The sequence below is a fragment of the Ursus arctos genome, unplaced genomic scaffold, assembly GCF_023065955.2.
Source record: "Ursus arctos isolate Adak ecotype North America unplaced genomic scaffold, UrsArc2.0 scaffold_18, whole genome shotgun sequence".
NCBI lineage: Eukaryota > Metazoa > Chordata > Mammalia > Carnivora > Ursidae > Ursus > Ursus arctos.
This window is the reverse complement of record NW_026622852.1, coordinates 31,278,210-31,290,802: the sequence shown is the minus strand read 5'-3', so window position 1 is coordinate 31,290,802 and position 12,593 is coordinate 31,278,210. Positions and strand designations below refer to the sequence as shown.

Below are 12,593 nucleotides of genomic sequence, written 5' to 3'. Positions count from 1 at the left end.
GCTTTGAAAATCAACATGTCCCAAGCGGAACAGTGCTGAGAGTGAGCCCACTGCAGGCCTCAGCTTCTGTTTCAGAAGAAACCTGTCCTCAAGAGTGAGCCAGGGAATTGCTGGCAGAGGAAAACGACAGCCACTGATGGGAGTGGGGATTGGGGAAGGATGATGGGTAGGGCTGGCCCTCACCACCAGCCTCTAAAATCAGGGCCTATGGATCTTGCACACTTTGACACATGTCCGAGCATTGTGACATTTCACTCTATTTCATAAAAACTCACTTATTGGCTCCTTCATTACCATATTCATGTTCACAATGGTCCTGGCTCTGAGGTAGCTTCTAATATAAACCCCATTTTACTGAGACTCAGAAAAGGTAAGGGCAGAGTCCAAAGTCATGCATGTAATAGGTAGTAAAACTTTATTCCATCCAGATCTGTTGACTCTGAGTTTGTAATATTTCCACTTCACCGTGATGTTTCCTCTCTAACAGTTATGTTGGGGTGGCAGGGAAAATACACCAGGCTGCTAGAGCTTTTATTATTCCTTTTGAATGTGTTTGAGAGGCAGTGGTGGCAAGCATCAATCTGTAATTCTAAACAAACAGTTTAAAATCCCACGTGGACTATCTCGCACACTGATCCACCTGAGACCCCCAGTTTGAGCGATGACAGAAGCAGCTGGAGGTCTGCTGCAGTTATGGGAGATTATATATGTTCTGGGAGCTCAGAAGGTCTAAGCACTCCACTATCTATAATTGAAAATGTACTGAAGCAAATGGAAGCTTGTGATCCCATGTGTATTTTATCAGATGCTTTGGACATTAAAGGAATTCCTAGAAAATTATAAATTGAAACATTTGTCACGTAGTGGTAATAGGAAAAAAAAAACATACTTAGACTTTGGAAAGAAAAGAATAAATTGCCCATAAAATAATTCGTAATAGATTTGCAGCTAGAACTGGTTATGAGAGAGTAATGCGGTATAAAAGATAAGAAATGGAATTCCAAAGATGCATGGGAATCACTGTTAATTCTTTATACAAGAGCAAGAATAATTGTACAGACACAATTGTTCTGCATAGAATGCAAGAGGAAGACAAATAAAAGTAATAAGAGCATTTACTTGAGGCATGTGAAGGAGAAATAGAGGAAATATATTTTTTTCTTTATTTCTCATTCTATAAGAAGGAAATTATGCTCAAAGTAAAATCAACAAATTACTTTCACAATAAAATGTACTACGAAAACAAAAAAGTGTGCTCTCATTTTCTCATTTTGTGGTCAGAGGGACTCCTCAAAGAATCAAAAATCAGTTTTAGTAAAATGTACAAGTACACTATTTAATGAAGTGCTGTAAAGATACTTCCAGACAAGATGATGGTAAGGGCTTCCCTTCCCCAAATTCCCAAGAAAATGACCAACAAAATGTACAAATAGGATCCACACATAAGAAATTGGGAATAGATGCCTGGAAGAACAGTACTAACTGGACCAGATTAATGGAACCCATTGAAAATGGATATGAGATGTGTTCCTGAGAAAGAACAGCTTACCTGGAAAGCAAATGAAACAAGCTCCTAGCTTGGAGAGGAAGAGTCTGAGGACAAGAGGAGGCTGAGGAGTTGATGGGAAATGCACCATCTGACACATTTTGCAGACTGGCAGCAATGGGCACAATACCAAAGACCTCTACAGAGGTGTATACAGGTAGAAATGTATGAAACAAGCAGAGAAGTGGGTTTGTGTGTAGTGTGTAGTGTGATGTGTGTGTGTGTGCGTTGTGTGCGTATGTGCACGTGTGCATGCATGTGTGTATTGTAGGGAAGACTTCTGTGGGGATCTAGTTTGTAACAGAAGTAAATAATAGGAAATCTAACCTTTGGCTTGAGCTGATAATCTATTTTCTCCCCCCTTTGTCCTTCCTTCCTATCTGCATTTAAGTTTCATCTATACAATCTTTGGACAAGAACACACAGCATCTCTGACAGACCCTTCTGAACTTCATTCCCAGTAGCGGACAAGCATAGACTAGGCCAATGAAGCTATGAAAAACTGCTGCTGTTCAAAGAAAAGGGGGAAATTGGCAGGTATTTTTCTTTTTTTATGCTGCCTTTATCAGGTTTTGATGTCAGAGTTATCCCATAAAATGTATTAAAAAACAACTTTTTCCATGAACAGGAATAGTTTAGCATAGAAATAACTCATTTAAAAGGTTGGCTAAACCTCAGGTGTAAAAAAAAATCTAGACCCTGAGCTATTTTAGGAGAGAATTCTTGGACAATCTTTCATAATTTTCCTTCTTTTTATTGGGTTTTTTAATCTTTTGTATTTCTTGAATCAAATTTGTATGGGGCTTCCCTCAAAAGTTCAGTAGAAATAATAACAGGACTGTTTTAAAACTTTTGTTCTGCCACTGACACTCAGTTTTGAAGGCCCTGCCACACATCACATCACACATTAACTTCTTGGCAGGGGGAGTGTAAAATAATTGGCAGAAAAGATTTTGGAAAGTTTTTAAAATTTTTATTTTTATTTAAAATTTAAAGTAGATAATATATTCACATAATTCAAAATTCAGAAGATTTGTAAATGCATGCATGAAAAGCCTCCATACTTTTTTGTCCCCAAGCTATGTGGTTCCATTACCAGGATATAGCTGATTTACTGTGGATCCTTAAATAATGTGTAAAATTTTCTTTTTTGGCATTAATAATTGGAGTTTCTATCTCATTTCTTGTACTCTGGTATTTTTGTGTATTTGTGATTCCATGCTTACAGCTTTTGGAATGCCATACACCCTGAATCAAAGTGCTGGGCCCAGAGCACCCAATCCATAACAGGGTCCCGGCTCAGGCTTTTCCCAACAACCCTGCCTTACGATCGCACAGCTCAGGAGCAATTCCACCACCACTACACCCTCCCTGTGCCTTCGGCAGAAAATGAGTCAGAAAAGCTTCTAACTGGATGAATCATTTACTCAGATTTTTTAAAATCCCAAGGGCCAATTCATAAATAAGGGTACCTTATATCTGCTGTTCTTGGTTCAAACGCCAATCACCTTTACTTCCCCCTTTCCATGGGAGAATGCTGGAAGTTTGCAGAACTGGGCATTTGGGATTGTGTGAGCCTACACAGATTTGTAGGATTTATAGGGTTTACATTCTTTGCAGAGTAAGTGCTAGTTAACCATATAGAAACTCTCTTGCAGGGGCGCCTGGGTGGCACAGCGGTTAAGCGTCTGCCTTCGGCTCAGGGCGTGATCCTGGCGTTATGGGATCGAGTCCCACATCAGGCTCCTCTGCTATGAGCCTGCTTCTTCCTCTCCCACTCCCCCTGCTTGTGTTCCCTCTCTCGCTGGCTGTCTCTATCTCTGTCAAATAAATAAATAAAATCCTTAAAAAAAAAAAAAAAAGAAACTCTCTTGCAGAGTATTCAAGAAGTGTGCATTTTATGGTTCAATTATTCAAAGTAATATGAGTGTGGTTTTATATGTATATATACGGCCACTTTTACGATACTATTGATGTAATTCCAGACCTCTTTCAATGTGTTTACACATACACTACATATTTAGGGGTATGTGTCTGTGTATACATATACACACACAGATTCCTCTCCTAGGACCTTGAGCATTACCAGCTGAAATGGAACTGAGGGGTCCATCCATATTGGGAGAGGGGGAATAGGTGGAGGCTGCCTAAAATTAGAAAAAAGATCACTGAAGTTTATTAGAAGGCCAGTCACCTCATGTGTTTTTGCAGCTCGGCTGCACAAATGCTGCTGCACTGAGGAGAAACAGGCTCATTTGTGTTCATAGTCACAAGCATTCCAAAGGCAGCTGAGATCTGGAGGCGGAGTTGTGACTTCTGTATTTCAGTGTTTGAAGACAACTTGACAGAGGTCACCGGTCACCTGCTCCCTCTGCCTCGGGTGCAAAGTGGACACACTACTGTGCCTGGAGCAACGTCAACTGCCTCTGAATCCGAACACATCAGAGCTCCCATGAAGGTGTAGCTCTTCTTCCTGTATTCATAAAGCAAATCTCCTAATAAAGTCTTGGTTATTACATGGGATTTTGTGACGTTAAAGTACTTTGTAAATATTAAATGCTAAGACTTCTGGAGTGGGAGCAGAGATGGTCAAGAGCCCTATACTCAGCCATGCTTCTGATGACAGTGGCAACACCTGCACAAAGTGGAATTCCTTGACATTGAAGTTCAGTCGTGTTCATGGAAGTTCAAATAGTTTTACATTTACCCAGGACTATTAATATTCTTATCTAATAACTACAGATGAAATTTGGCATTTTATGTAAAGACAAAATAATTTGTTTGTAGGGATAAAGAAGTTTGAGTATCCTGAAAACGGTCATCGTTTTTTGCCTTCAACTGTAACTTCAAATGAGAAATAAATGATACCAATAATACCAAAGGGATGAAAAACAGTAGAAGCTGAAGTTGCACAATCTCCAGAGAGATGGTCTGCTCCTTGAGAAAACCAGCAGAAGGAAAATTTTAGATGACAAATACCACCAAAGACTTTTAGAACCGACTGCAGCATTTTTAGGAGTCTTTTGCAATCATCATTAAAATGCAGTAATCCTAAGGGGAAAAAAGACATTGCAAAAACATAAAACTCCCAAATCAGAAACAAGGACTTAGCCTCTTTGTAATTGCAAGTAGTTAGTAATTACTTACACTTAGAATGATCCTGACACAGGTGATTATAATGGTGGAAAAAAAAATGTATGTACTACTTAACACCATGTCTGGAACAGAGTAAATATGCGGTAAGTGATAACTGCCATTATTTTGAAATTTATTATTACAATCAACAGTAAAGAAAAGCAGAACTAAAGTTGAGGACAGGCATGTACTGCATGGAGCACTGGGTGTTATACACAAACAATGAATCATGGAACACTACATCAAAAACTAATGATGTACTGTATGGTGACTAACGTAACATAATAAAAAATTTAAAAAAAATAAAGTTGAGGACAAACTACTATAGAAATTCAGCAAATGACAAGTTCTATGCTTAGCGGGTTGAAGGATGATGGTGATGATGTCACTCTAAAATAGAGAAGAGCTAAAAAATGTAAGAAAGATGAGATCCCTTCTAAGTTGGGATTGAGCATTAAGTGACTTTGACCATCTCTTCTGTGGCAACTATCATGGTAAGAGTTCTTTCCATCCTAAAGACACACCAAAAAGCCACATACACTATCAGTCCTCAGCTGCAGTCTAGAGGCCCCAGTGCATCCCCCAGGCAGAATCAAGTCGACAGCTCCTAATCACAGGCTCTGTCTTCAAGTGTCCTGCTGATCAAGAGTTAAACCTCTGCATCCGAGTATTGCTCCCAACTTAGAGAATGAAAAACAGATCTTCCCTGATGAAGGAAATTGCAGGTGTTGAAGTATGTTGGTGTTTGAAAAAGATATTGTAATATAATACAGTTCTTTAAAATTTTATGTAAATATTCCTAAATTACCCTGTGATTACTTTCTTTGAAAACTGAGAGACAATGATGAGGATTCTAAGAAATGTCTCCTAATTTCCTCTCCTTTAAGTAACACAAATTTTCTCATTTTCCATCAACAACATCACAAATATGTGTCTCTATATGGCACACCAGTTGACTTATAAGAAATCCTCACATGGGGGCATTGCGATCCAAAATTGTATGTCCTTATTTGGGCCAAGTTTTAACTTTTTCACGTTCATATCAAACTAGTAATACAATATTTATCTGGCAAAGTAAAAATTACTTTTTCCATTTTTATTTTCATAGATTTTTATAATCTTTTTTAAAAAAATGGTATGAAAAATACTGAAGATTTTAAAATGCTCCTTGATTTCCCTTGCTGTACAATATACACACCATTACTAAGTAGGAAATATATTCTGTCCAATAACTATTCTAGATAAATAAAATAAATTTGAATTCTTATCACAAAAAACATTGGACTGATGAAAATACGAAAAACTTTCTCAGCAAAATATATAATCAAGCTAAAGGACCCTGAGATATTTAATAAATGACCTAGAAATAGAAGGGAATGAAATACACAAGGTTGATCCCTTGATCTCTCTAAACCAACTCATATTAAACATTTACTACCTGACTTCTAGAGATTCAGAAACCAGAATTGAATAAGACACAGGCCCTAGTCTCAAGGAGCTCACAGTATAATATGGAAAGTAAGAATAATGATACTACTTGGCACTGTCCAAAATACCATGGTTCCCTTAACAGTTTCTTTACCCACCAAGGGCTTCATCTAGAAATTTCTTGAAAGGCTTCTCTCATTCTAGAGAGTTGCCTGAAGAATATTTCCAGACATTGCCTCTGGAACACATTCAATCTGCCTTGCCTACGCCTGTTTCAAAACCTTTGCTTCATACATTGCTTTCTTTCTTCACTCCCAACTTGGTCTTGCACACTTTAGAGCTTCTTTTCCTACCTGAGCTCATCCTTGCCTAGGATTTAGAACCTGGTTTCTCTTCACACCACATCTCATGGTTGCCTTCTATTCTCATTCATTCCCTGATGGGGATGGATCTTGGAACTCTAACTGGGCCTGAGTTCTGGGCATTCTCTGGTTCCTGTTGGGAAGTCAGGGAATCTTCTCAATGAACTCAACATAATGAAATGAGGTTTAAAAAAAAATGCAGGAACACTTAAATTGATCCCACAAGGACAATGAAATGCCAAGTGCCTGAGCAACTCAAAGTTAATGGCAATGATGACAGCCATCACTTATCCTTAGGTACTCTATACCTATTTACAGGTAAGGAAATGGGTTCACATGGGTTAAATAACTTGCCCAAATTCACACAGCTTGTAAATGTGAGAGATGAAGCTAACATTTGATCCCAAATTCGTTGAGCTCCAAATCCTACTACTCCATGTAAGATGACATAGTTCTTGTTTTGTTTTTAAGGACAATATCACCAATCTCCCTAGATTTAATTGGATGGCGAATACATAACAGAGGCACTCAAGGCCACTGTCATTCAAGATAATAATTGCTAATCTTAATTGCTTACCATATGCCAGGTACAAGGCTATATCCTTCACAGAAACCATCTCATTTAAACATCAAAAATAACCCTATAGGATACATACTCCTGTCATTCTCATTTTGCAAATGAAAAGAAAAAAACCCAATGCTCAGAGAAGTTAAGTAACTTGCTGAGGTCCCAGCGCTATTAAGTGGTAGAGTCAGAATACCTTGACTCCAGAGCCTATGACACTGGTCATCATGCTTCGCCATCCTACCAGCCCATTAGCTTGACTGATGTGAGGGAATCCAGTCTCAAAAGGGATTTACCCAATCTCCCTTGTCTGGATGGCATCCCTCCCCCACTCACCATTCCTGCAGCTTCCAACTCAATATACAAGATCAACCCTTGCTGACATAAGATCTTACCCATAAACGTAAATAGTAAAAATGGGTCCCCAAGCAAAGTCTGAGTTAGACTTTTCTTACCTCTTTCTATGCAGAGGATGCCAACATCCTGTAAGGACATAAATCTCTATATCATAATATAGGACAGCTACAATCTGTTCCAAAACTGGAGGAGATCTAAAATGTAAAATGCCTAAAAGGTATGAACTGGCAAGAGAGAGAAACTCTGATAGAAAAACTAGATACACTTGACCACTGTAATGATATATTGTGATGTTGTTTATACGAGTATTACTCAGACTGTCATCCATTGACCTAATTGCTTTAGAATCATTTGGGATAGTTTTAAATGCAGATACCTAGGCCTCTCTATATCTGTCTCCAGAAACTCTGGAGAGGAGATGACGTTCAGTGACCTTTATTTAACAATTAACAAGCTCCCTGGTGTTTTGAATGTAGATGCACCAGAACCACCCCCACCATGTGCTTATATGATCTTAAGTATAACTTGTTTTTGCAACTGTTTGGCAGATTAAGGATCAAGACTTATGTTACTTCAGAACTGACAGAATAACTTATTATTCTTATTATCAAAATAGATTATAGATGTGGATTCATTTAAATATTTATGTACTCAATTGTCATAAAGGCCCAGCACGTGCATGCACGTGCACGTGCACATCCACCCACCCCAACCCCGAATACCTCTAAATGTAGCAAAATCAATCAGGTTGAGCACATTTTTTTGCCCATTATATCATACTGATTTTTAAATGCATGAGTCCAAGTGCTGCAGAGAGATGCTAATCAGTACTTTGAGAACAAAGGGTTTTACACTCAAAAAAAGCTTGGGAAACTGCCTTGCTAAATCCTTCTCCTGAGGGTTCACAATACATACCAAAGATTTGAGATGCTCCAGAGTGCAAAAGAAACTTGCCAATTTTGTTTAATATTTAACAAACAGACTTATTTGGGTAGAGATCTATCTTTTTCTTTTTGGCTCATTCTTTACCACCAATTTGCTTAGCTCTGAATTCATGTACTCAACACATATATGTTACAACTATATGCAGCAACCGTAAGCTCGGCAGTGCATTAGATTCAAGGATAGAATGGTGAATCAGCTAGACAGACTACTCAATACCCACATTCATTACCAGGTGGAACTTGCCAAATCACAAACTGTCCTCATAGCCCAAGGGGCCATGATGCAATACAATCACCTTTATTGCCTCAGTTCCACTACTGACCTTACTTCAGTTACAGTTTACAAGAGACTGAGAATCTCCAAACCAACTCAGAGCAGCTGCTGAGCTGGGCCTGACAAGCAGAGGGAGTCCCCAGATAGTTGCATACCCAGTCAGCTCTACAACAAGTACAGGATATGTCTTGGTGTACTTGAGAGCACGATGGCTGCATAAAAACAGGCATTTGAACTAGTTGTTGAAATAAAATTTAATCCCTAGATTTTATACCGGACAGTAGTTTCTTCCTGGAATGGAGTACTGCCAATGATCTGTAAGGCTGTTTCAAATGTCCACTGTCAAATGAAGTAGGTAACTGCGGCACTTATCCGAGAACTTATCTGAGAACAGGTGGGCAATGCTTTGTTATATACTTTTGTTGCTGTCAGATTATTTTCCTCCTGAAATAAGGGACACTAAACAAGTCCACTAAAGGAGCAGGTTTTCATATTACTCATCTCATTGCATTGAGGAAGACTGAAAGAATGTTAAATGATCGGCTTATGTAAAAATTGATTTGGGGGTTTCCATTTATCTCAGTGACCATCCCAAAGATAGGTACTTCAAGCTGGAAATTCTATACTGACTATGTATGTCCTCACATGTGTTACAATTCAGGTGACTATGATTTTGTTTTTGCAAAAGATGCCTTCAAACATGGAGAATCTGTATCTTGTAAGAGGTTTTATGATTTTAGACTCTCCCTAAGTTCTCTCCTACGGCAGAGGAGATAGTAGCAGGAATCTAAGAATTGAAATGCAGTCAAAACCCAGATCATTTACCCATTCATGTACCAATCTTTCTCCACTGTTACATATTCTATGTCTCACCCAGGTGCGATTTAACTATGTGTACCTAAACCTGTGACAACAGAAGACCCTGGTAATCCTCAGGAAGAATAAGTTGACTCATTTTGGCACCCTGAATTCCAGACATCAGCTGGATCTGCCCTGCTCTCAACAGTAACAGAAATTGCTGCCCCATCATCCACACATCTATATTATGGCTATTAGCTTTGACTGTGCGTGTGTTGCTCCCATTTTTATCTGGCCACATAATGGAATGCTTTGCTTTGGAATGTGAACAAAATGGACAAAATCAGTCACCTAGACTAAACCAAATATGTTTGCTTCTCTGAAAATATTTGTTTCTTTGAAGCCACAGCATTATCCTCCATCTATTTATTCAAGAATTATTTAGTGAAAGTCTCCTATCTGCCAGATACTACGCTAGCTGCTCAAGATACAGCAGGGAAAATAAGACGATGCCTGGAATTAAAAGTACATTTTATGGAGACATATGAGGTTTGATTCTGAATGTGCAAAATAGAGAGCATCTTAGTTTTGAAGTTGCCCAGTAGTTTGGGTCATGTAGGCCTACCAAACTCTCCTAAGTTCACTCTGACCCCAGCCAACTTTGGGGATATTTATGGAATCCTAACTTCCAGCTGAAGAACTTGCAAAAGGAAGACTATGTAGAAAATATGAAGGAAAAAAAATGAGGCTCATTTGGGAGGAAGAATTTTTTTAAAAAGATATTTGAAATGGAAATGGAATTAGGTGACCTAATTCCCTTCTGCAAAGGAATATGGTGCACAAGGTCACGTCTAATGGTTGAGAAGTCTCTCAACCATGAGCCAGCCATCAGAGGTACCACTCGGCCCATGTAAGGTTTACCATTTAACACAAAAAGGGAAAAAATGCAAGTTGTGCTTTGCCGTTTATACTTTGAATTTTGAGAACTACCATCTGGTTTTTAACGAGGAAAAACACGAATAGGAAATCAGCATTCCATTACCAAACGGCTAGATTTCAGTCTTTTTAGAAAGATTTGAAATTTTTTATATCCATCATTTATTTACCTTTTAACATGCAGGTTTCTTATTTGTCTGTATTTATTTTATAAATACAAAAAAAAGACAAAAATAACTGTATTTTATTCAGTGAATAAAATCGTAAAATCCATATTGAGTCTTCTAAAGTGCTCTTAGAGAGGATAGTGCCACTACAAGGGGAGTATAAGTGCAATACGTGCGTGCATTTGCACACAGAAAACTTTATAGCTCTAAACAATTCATCCTTGTAACTTGTTTGTGATAGCACTTTATGAGGTGGCTTTAAACAAGAGGTAGAAGAAACCGGAGCTATTTGTGTTGTTCTCAAGAGAATAAAAGCTTTTTCCTTGAGTTCTCTGATGCATGTAATGTTTGAGATTTACAGAAATAGCACCCATTTCCCCTGAGAATAAAATCACCCCAGGCAGAAAAATAACTCTGCAACACGTAACGAGCAGACAATCTATTTCATCAGCTCCTCAAAAAGCTACAGAAATTTGAAAAAAAAAAATTTTTTTTAAATTACATTACAAAAGCACATGCTTCCTTAACAGAGCTGATAGTTCACTGTGTTCCACCAAGAAAAACGGCCTGGAATTACTGACTGAAGTCGCCTCTTTCTCCCTTGCTCTCTGCTCACCGCAGTCCATTCCTCTACCGCATAGAAATCCTCCAGTTCCCAAGGAGGTCTGCAATCAAGGGTAGCTGTTCACTGTCTCACGAGTCAGCTTTTCCTGTTGTTTACATCACTGGGAATCCCACCGAATGCTCCAGGTATTCAGGAACATTGGCAAGTAAAGAATGAAATCCTCCCTCCTTTCCAAGGCAAAGATGCTTTATCACCAAAGTCTGGGGTTTCCTTCTGACCCCTCTTCAACCCCGCAGCCTGGTTTTCCCCCACCGGGACATGAGTGTCCCAAGGTCCTGTCCACATGTTTGCCCCTCTCACAGTGCCGGACTCTCAGCCACTCCCTTCTTTCTGACGCTCCTCACTCCCGTGGCTTCCCATCATTTCTCAAGCCCAGTTTCCTCCAACATGTCTGCCTTCAGTGTGTCTTGCCTTCTTATCCTTTAAACGTTCCTGTTCCTGGTGTTTCATCCCCAGACTTCTTTCCTGTATACTCTCCTTAAGCTGGGACTCCCTAGGTCGGACGCCTCTCTCTCTGGTGTCCTCAGTCTACACATTGTGGAGGGCAAAAGATATTGGGCTGGATAATTTTTGAGGTTTAATCCCCTCCTCAAATTCTATGGTGATAATTCAGAGGGAGAAAATGACAGTGGAGAAAGAGAACTACATGTCCTGGATGGGAAAAATGTGGACTCAGGAGAATAAACCTCAGGACAGGCATCATGAGAAAACTGGGTTCCACAACTCAGAAGGGCCCAGGGAGGGCCTTACAGTGAGGACCCAGCAACCCTGTGGCTCCCATTCCCTTGGACCCCATTGAGATTCTCTAAGAAATATCACAGGCAGCTTGGACAGCAGAAATAAGTCACAAAAGGGAGGCCTGAGAAGCGCCTAAAGAAGGGGTCTGAATATACTGACTTCTTGTCCTTCCTTCTTGATCCAGAAACAGACAAGCAAGGTAGAAGCAACACTCTCTCAAAGGCTGCTCACAGCTCACCTGGTTTTGCTCCAGAAATTCCAAACATCAGACACCTAACTCCACTATTCAATTAGTGCTCACCCAGGATTTAAAACTAGCTAACGTATTCTTTAATTGCGGACTCCTCAAGGTAAACAAGAGGGTGCCTGATAATGCAAGTGTTCTGGAATAAAAACTCCACACACATGGTTTATGTATAACTTATACATGAAAGTTATAAAGAATATTCGTGGCGGGGGCTCCTGGGGGGTGCAGTTGGTTAAGCGTCTGACTCTTGGTTTTGGCTCAGGTCGTGATCTCAGGGTTGTGAAACTGAGCCCCACATTGGACTCTGGGCTGAGCATGGAGTCTGCTTGAGTTTCTCTCTCAAATAAATAAATCTTTAACAACAACAAAAAAAGAATATTCATTTGGGAGTTGAATAAATGTCCAGCTATTCCCCATTAGGGACCTGGTATAAACCTTCACCGAATGTGACTAAAGCCTTCTGCTCTGTTT

General features: G+C 39.4%; 1 protein-coding gene and 1 long non-coding RNA gene across 3 annotated transcripts in view; one reads left to right on the top strand and one right to left on the bottom strand.

The window, feature by feature from the left end:
- The window catches only part of LOC123001421 (uncharacterized), a 50,164-nt gene extending 48,089 nt beyond the window's left edge, over nt 1-2,075 (top strand). The window contains exon 3 of the long non-coding RNA XR_006410290.2: nt 1,938-2,075. This is a non-coding gene — a long non-coding RNA (uncharacterized LOC123001421). The remainder of the gene's footprint in view (nt 1-1,937) is intronic.
- PLPPR1 (phospholipid phosphatase related 1) overlaps nt 1-12,593 on the bottom strand; it is a 582,239-nt gene that overhangs the window by 307,446 nt on the left and 262,200 nt on the right. The gene's annotated exons all lie outside the window — the stretch shown is intronic.